Source organism: Phragmites australis, chromosome 12 (genome assembly GCF_958298935.1).
Source record: "Phragmites australis chromosome 12, lpPhrAust1.1, whole genome shotgun sequence".
Classification (NCBI taxonomy): domain Eukaryota; kingdom Viridiplantae; phylum Streptophyta; class Magnoliopsida; order Poales; family Poaceae; genus Phragmites; species Phragmites australis.
In genome coordinates, this window is record NC_084932.1 from 5321644 (window position 1) to 5328108 (window position 6465).

The window sequence follows — 6465 nt, forward strand, 5'->3', positions numbered from 1 at the left end:
ATCGCATCATTATCAGACTATCCGGTGGGTCACTGCATTCTCTCCTTTGTCAACAATGCTCCGGTGCATTCCTCCGGTGTGTTCAAATCAATCACTAGACTATCCGATGAGGTCTTCTGCTTTTTTTTCATCTTTGCACTGTTCATTGTCTGGTATTGCCTACACTCAATCACCGGACTATCTGGTGCGGCTTTCATACCTTTGTCCCTCTTTGACAGATATGCTTCGATGAGTGCAAATACCCTGAGCACCGGACCATCTTGTGTAGTCATTTTTTCTGAGACTTTTTTCAATTCAACCAAACTTTGTCCCGGCTTTGGTGACTTCTTCATGTATTGCATCATGAGACCTACTAAAATATATTTTTAACAAACATATTAGTCACAATGACTATGTTATCATTAATCACCAAAATCACAATTAAAACCTAATAGGACTATTTTCGCTACAAAGACCAATCAAGATCAGATAACCAAATAAACCAGGACAGCATCCTGAAAAGTGAAGTGACGGTCCAAGTCCGTTATTATTGTATGATTTCTTGGTTTACTTGGCTGCTTCACAATATGTTGGTTACTTGGCTTTGTTTACTTGGAATCCCAATACTTATTTGTAGGGAAAATGACCTTCCAAAGAAAATTTGCCTCCCATTGGACCAATATGAATTGGCGATCAGAACACATATGGATAGGACTTCTAAAAGTTCTAGAAGAAGAGGTGATTTTTCTGGACCTGTATTCTTTTTCTATGTTTATTAGGATTCTTAGTGGTTGCAGTAGGAATATAAGTGGGTACTTAATAAGTAATTTTGTATCACTATTTAGTTTATTTTTTTAATTTAATTAAATAGAAATGAATTTTATTAGGATTCTTAGCGGTCGCATTAGGATTCTCTAGTTTAATTTTTTGAATTTTGGATCGATCCAATAATAAACAAAATACAAAAATCTGTATCCCTAAGCTACTGTATTCGCTTGCTGGAAGGCAATTTAAAGTGACGAGATGTCGAGATCATGATTCATACTTGTAGGAGTCAAATCAGCTGAAGTCTTTACAACTCTACTCAGGAGAGGACGATCAATGACTGCTCTGCGCTGACACTTGTTTGTGTGACCGAACAAGCCCAGGCCCAATCCGGCAAGGGCGGGAGGCCGATGCTTTCTGCTCGTTGGATGGGCGGGAGATACCGCCAGCCCATCTAGCTAGTGAGAAGTGTCTCTGTTGTCCTCTATTTATTCACGTTGATATTAATTTTAATTTCTTGTTAGTTTAGTGGGTGATTTATTTCTGCCCACTAAACGGATGAGAGGAAAAAAATTCGAAAATGACAACATAATTTTTTAATTTTTAAATAAAGAATATAGAAATTAAAAAAATCCAATACATATGCTATATATGTGCCACAACGTGTGCTAGGCTCAGCTTTATGATAGGGCCACGGCAAGGGATCGCCATCACTTCACTCTAGCCCCTGCTGCCATGCCGTGTGTGGATGCTTCTCTCAAATTCAAATTTTATAGGATCTTATCTAGAAACATCTTTATAAGATCTTATCTATACTATCTACCTTCTGATTCAACGGTTGAATTGGAAGTAGAGAAATAGTGTGAACATATGTCACCACATACGAGAGAATCTTTTGTAAGACAAATTCTTGTAAAATTTGCTTCCGCTTCTCTCTCCTCCCGATGTTCTGGAGTCAGTTAGGATGCATACTTGGAGATCAGTACGATCAGTTGCACATCTGAACTGATGCATCGTATGATCCTCCGGTGAGACTGCAGGTAAATCCAAATCAGAATTCAGACGAGATAGGGCTCTCGATCGATGTCTGGCTAAGTGAGGAAGGCCATCATATATCCAGCGACGACATGAGCCAGAGATTAGGAGAGGGAGGGATAAGGTTAGTTATTAGCCATGATAGATTACCCAGCGCGGCTAAGGATAATCCATATCCAATCTAATGGGTTCCTCGCCCTCTGTACTAGCTAGTGGCGGAGCCAGAACACCTACTGTACGGTAATTCTGAGTTATCTGGGACACTGGTATTTGTGAATTTTTTTTCTCAAAAAGAGCTAAGCTATAACAACATCTAGGATTTTTGGGTAGTCCTGTGACACCTAAAAAACCCTAGCTCCGCCTATGGTACTAGCTACAAATACTAGGAGTAGTTCGCCTCCACTACTATCAGCAACACATCGATCGTCCGTCTGTCGTCTAGTTCCGTAATCTGGCACCGACCGAGTTCCAAGCAGGCAGCAGCACACTTCATTGAGTGAGCGAGCGAGATGGTGCAGCGCGCTTCCGCCGTTGAGGCCATGTCCATGGATCTTAGCCCCAAGCAGGCCAAGAAGGCCTACGGTGGTGAGGACAGTGCCTACTACGACTGGTCCCCTGCCGACTTGCCCATTTGGCACCGCCTCCATCGGCGTTGCCAAGCTCTCCCTCGCTGTCGGTGGTCTCGCCTTGCCCAGCTACTCGGATTCTGCAAAGGTCGCCTACGCCCTCCAAGGCAAGCTCATGCTTCCTATTCTTCAGATATCTGAAATTGGACGAGATTTCAGTGATGTTCACCTCCGATCAGAATTAGGAAAGATGAGGTTTCGAGGTTCGGACTTGGAAGGATTCTATAGATATGAGGTTTAGAAGAAACTCCGGAGAAGACAGGCCGACCAGGTAAGGGAGGCGGGTTGTGGGCGAGGCGGAAGGCACGCCTCTGGCCGCGGGAGCTAAAGGACCGTCGGTGGGCCAGGTGGGGTGGGGGCGTTACGTACGGCATGCCATGTTAGTGTGGCAGGGATTGCCGAAGCAGATCCAATGGCGTCCTCGCCGCTAGAGATGGGAAGGGGCGAGGGCAGGAATGAACACATGAGGAAGAACAACGGCAAAAGGAAGACATAATCGCGCAATTTGGCTAGAGGTTGAAGACAATGTATCATCCGTCAGATCCGCATCCAGTGGTCAGGATCAGTCGACTAAAAAGAACGCCAATTTCAGAAGTCTGAAGTTTAGCGACCGCCTTTTTTTCCCTACTCCTATCTCCAAGCATATATGCATGCATGACGTCTCCTCAACACACGAGTCTCGAGCAGGGAAAAAAATTATCAATGATACGATTATGAGATTTTCGTTTTATCGGTTGAGTCTGGTAAATTTTTTTATCGCCCAAATTTTTTGTTTTTTTAATCCTGTCTAGCGGCACACCGGTATACTACTACCGTTGTATTTTTGAATCAGTGATACTCTCTTATTTTTATATTATTATGTGTAATTTTTTATGTTAAATAGTTTTAGGACAATTGATGCTATTTTCTATATAAATTGATCTATTTTTTTCTAAATTTTAATCGAAAAATTTATATATCGTCAATAGAATTTTGATAAATTCAAAATTCTTGTTTATGGGTGACCCAATAAACTTATATTACCGGTAAATAAAACCGTTTTGGATGAGTGGCCGGATCAGCCGATTAATCACATGCACATTTGTATGCAGGCAAGGGCACGTGCGGAGTGGTGCTCCCGGAGGCGACCAAGGAAGGTGATCCCCGTCAAGGAGGGCGACGCGCTCGCGCTCCCCTTCGGCGTCGTGACCTGGTGGCGCAACGCCCACGCGGCCGCTGCCGCCGACCTCGTCGTCCTCTTCCTCGGCGACACCTCCAAGGGCCACAAGACGGGCCAGTTCACTAACTTCTAGCTCACCGGCTCCACCGGCATCTTCACCGGGTTCTCCACCGGGTTTGTCGACCGCGCCTGGGACCTCGCGCAGGAGGACGCCCCAAGCTCGTCTCCACCCAGCCCGGCGCCGGCATCATCAGGGTCAAGGACGGCCACAGGATGCCCGAGTAGCCATGCGACTAGGATCGGGACGGCATGGTGCTAAATTGCCTTGAGGCACCGCTCGACGTCGACATTAAGAATGGCGGCCACGTCGTCGTGCTCAACACCCAAAACCTGCCGCTCGTCAAGGAGGTCGGCCTCGGCGCCGACCTCGTCAGGATCGATGCCCACTCCATGTGCTCGCCGGGCTTCTCCTGCGACTCCGCCTACCAGGTCACCTATATCAGTATATCGTGCGCGGCAGCGGCCTCGTCCAGGTCGTCGGCATCGACGGAACACGCGTGCTCGAGACCCGCGCCGAGGGAGGCTGCCTCTTCATCGTGCCCAGGTTCTTCGTCATCTCCAAGGTAGCCGGTGACACCGGCATGGAGTGGTTCTCCATCATCACTACTCCCAAGCAATAAGCTTTTCTTTTCTGCAGCATATATATCTAGATGTACGTTGATCATCGTGCACTGCATGTTCAGTAAAATGTTCCTAATCGAAACGAACTATATATTATATTGTGTCTTTTGCAGCCCGATCTTCAGCCACTTGGCAGGGAGGACTTCGGTGTGGAAGGCCATTTCGCCCGCGGTGCTGGAGACATCGTTCAACACCACGCCGGAGATGGAGGAGATGTTCCGCTCCAAGAGGCTTGACTCGGAGATCTTTTTCGCTCCCACAAATTAATCGATTCACCGATCGATCGAGCAGCTAGAAGTGCTACTTAGGTCCATCCATCTCCGGCACCCTAATTTAGATAATTAGGGAATTTAGTGTGTCTTTTAGCTTCAACTTGGATTCTTCATATGTACTTCGATCAAGAGTTTGTTTATGTACGTCTCGGTCGGTTTTAGTTAGATTACTCGATGTAATAAGCTTGTGATGGAACTAATTTCTTCTAATGGTTTCTCGTTAAGTAGTGAACTTGAGTTGAGAGAAACATATGATTGGAAGTGTGTTATATATGTTTTTGCTAGTGATTTGTTACACCCTCCTATCATAAATACGTGTCTTTTGGAAAAGGTTCAATCAAAAAATAGCTTCCAAAATATTTAGTTTGAAGATCTTAAAATTGGGTTCCAAATTTTGCAAAGACGAATCTTCCTCACTATGGTTTGATCTTGCACCGGTGGTGTTGTTGAGGAATAATCTAAGCTAGGACTGCCTCTGAACTTTTTTTTTGTTCTGTTCATTTGTACTAATAATCTTTTTGGTGTGCTTCTGCTTCGTTGCATCAGCCAAATCAGGGGTAAACTGAAGTACTGAACACAACCTCGCTCACTCTTTCTTTCTCAACAAAAAAAAAAGATGACCAAAGCATGGGATCTCTATAGATTTTGGCAATGCCTTCGCTGAATACACTCGGTCTAGTCCGGTGCCTTTGTAAATTGCCACTTCGCAGAGGACGACGATGTTGGATGCAATGTGCCAATTGCTGTGTTTACTTCTCGATCTCAAGTTCATGATTGTTAAAGGGATCCTGATATGGTGGCAACGGCCCTTCGTTCGCAGCTTATGATATCCTGTAGAAATACTTATTGTTGAAAAATTATGTTGAGTACAATATTTGAACTGGCAGAAATCTTACGCAACAGGTTTTTAACAACAGCAAGAAAATAAACCAACATAGTGTAATTGCTCAAAAAGAAGAAAAAACACACGATAGGTATGTATATGTCTTTTTGATGAAGAAAATAAACCAACATATAGTGCTATTCCTACCTATTACTAGCTAGGATGCTGTTTGATGAAATTTCCTCCACAACGGGATGGAAATACACATGCATGGTTGATTATATAAAGAACAACCATGTAGGTTTCAGGTGGGAGATGGTAAAAAACACCGTCCAGTTTTTAATAAATATTTTTTGGGGGTGTACATACGAGTGTGTATTCAGTAAGTGTTTTAGCAGGTTATCTAGACCAACCAAGCTTCGCACCATAGTGAATGAGCATCATTTTAGAGATATGCCCAGGTAACACAATTTTAACTTTGTCCAACAGTATATTTATAAATATTAAAATTGGCTATATGAAAATTATATGTGTAGAGTTGCCTCGAAAGATATTTTCAAAGCAATGTGATTTTATTAAGATTTAGTGATTTACAAATATTGAACAAGAGAGTATAGAGGTCAAACTATGCTTTGAAAATTATGTTCAAAATACATTACACCAAATGAGGTTGGTTTACTCTACCAGGCCAGGGGAAAAGTTGGGAGATGAGTGGATGGTAAAAGTGGATAAATTACCTAAATTTTAAGTTTTTTTATTGATTAGATGGGAGAAAAGTGGAGGAAAAGGTGAAGTAAGAACAATCATGTTTTATATAGTAGAGATATCAATACAAATTCATAGATTGATTGCTAACCACGATTTGTCTCGTGGTGACTCGGCCGTCCCGGTGACAACGTATGTGCATGCGAATTGCACCTTTTCGAAGCGGTGCGGTACTAAAACGAATAGAAGGAGCGTCGCTTGGGCTCACTCGGCCCAATAGCAAGCTTTGTTCAATCTTGACCTGCCTACCGAGCCGCGCCATCTCGTAATTTGCGTGTCCCTTTGTTTGAATTCAAAATTTATAGAAAAACTAAGTATCTGTGCGTTGCAATAAAAATACAAATATTGGACACGGTAACA

The 6465-nt window shown here is 43.4% G+C and overlaps 1 pseudogene; it reads left to right on the top strand.

Annotated features, from left to right (window-relative positions):
- Positions 1 to 2318: 2318 nt before the first annotated feature.
- Positions 2319 to 4740, top strand: LOC133887194 (11S globulin seed storage protein 2-like; annotated as a pseudogene).
- The last annotated feature ends 1725 nt before the right edge of the window (positions 4741 to 6465 follow it).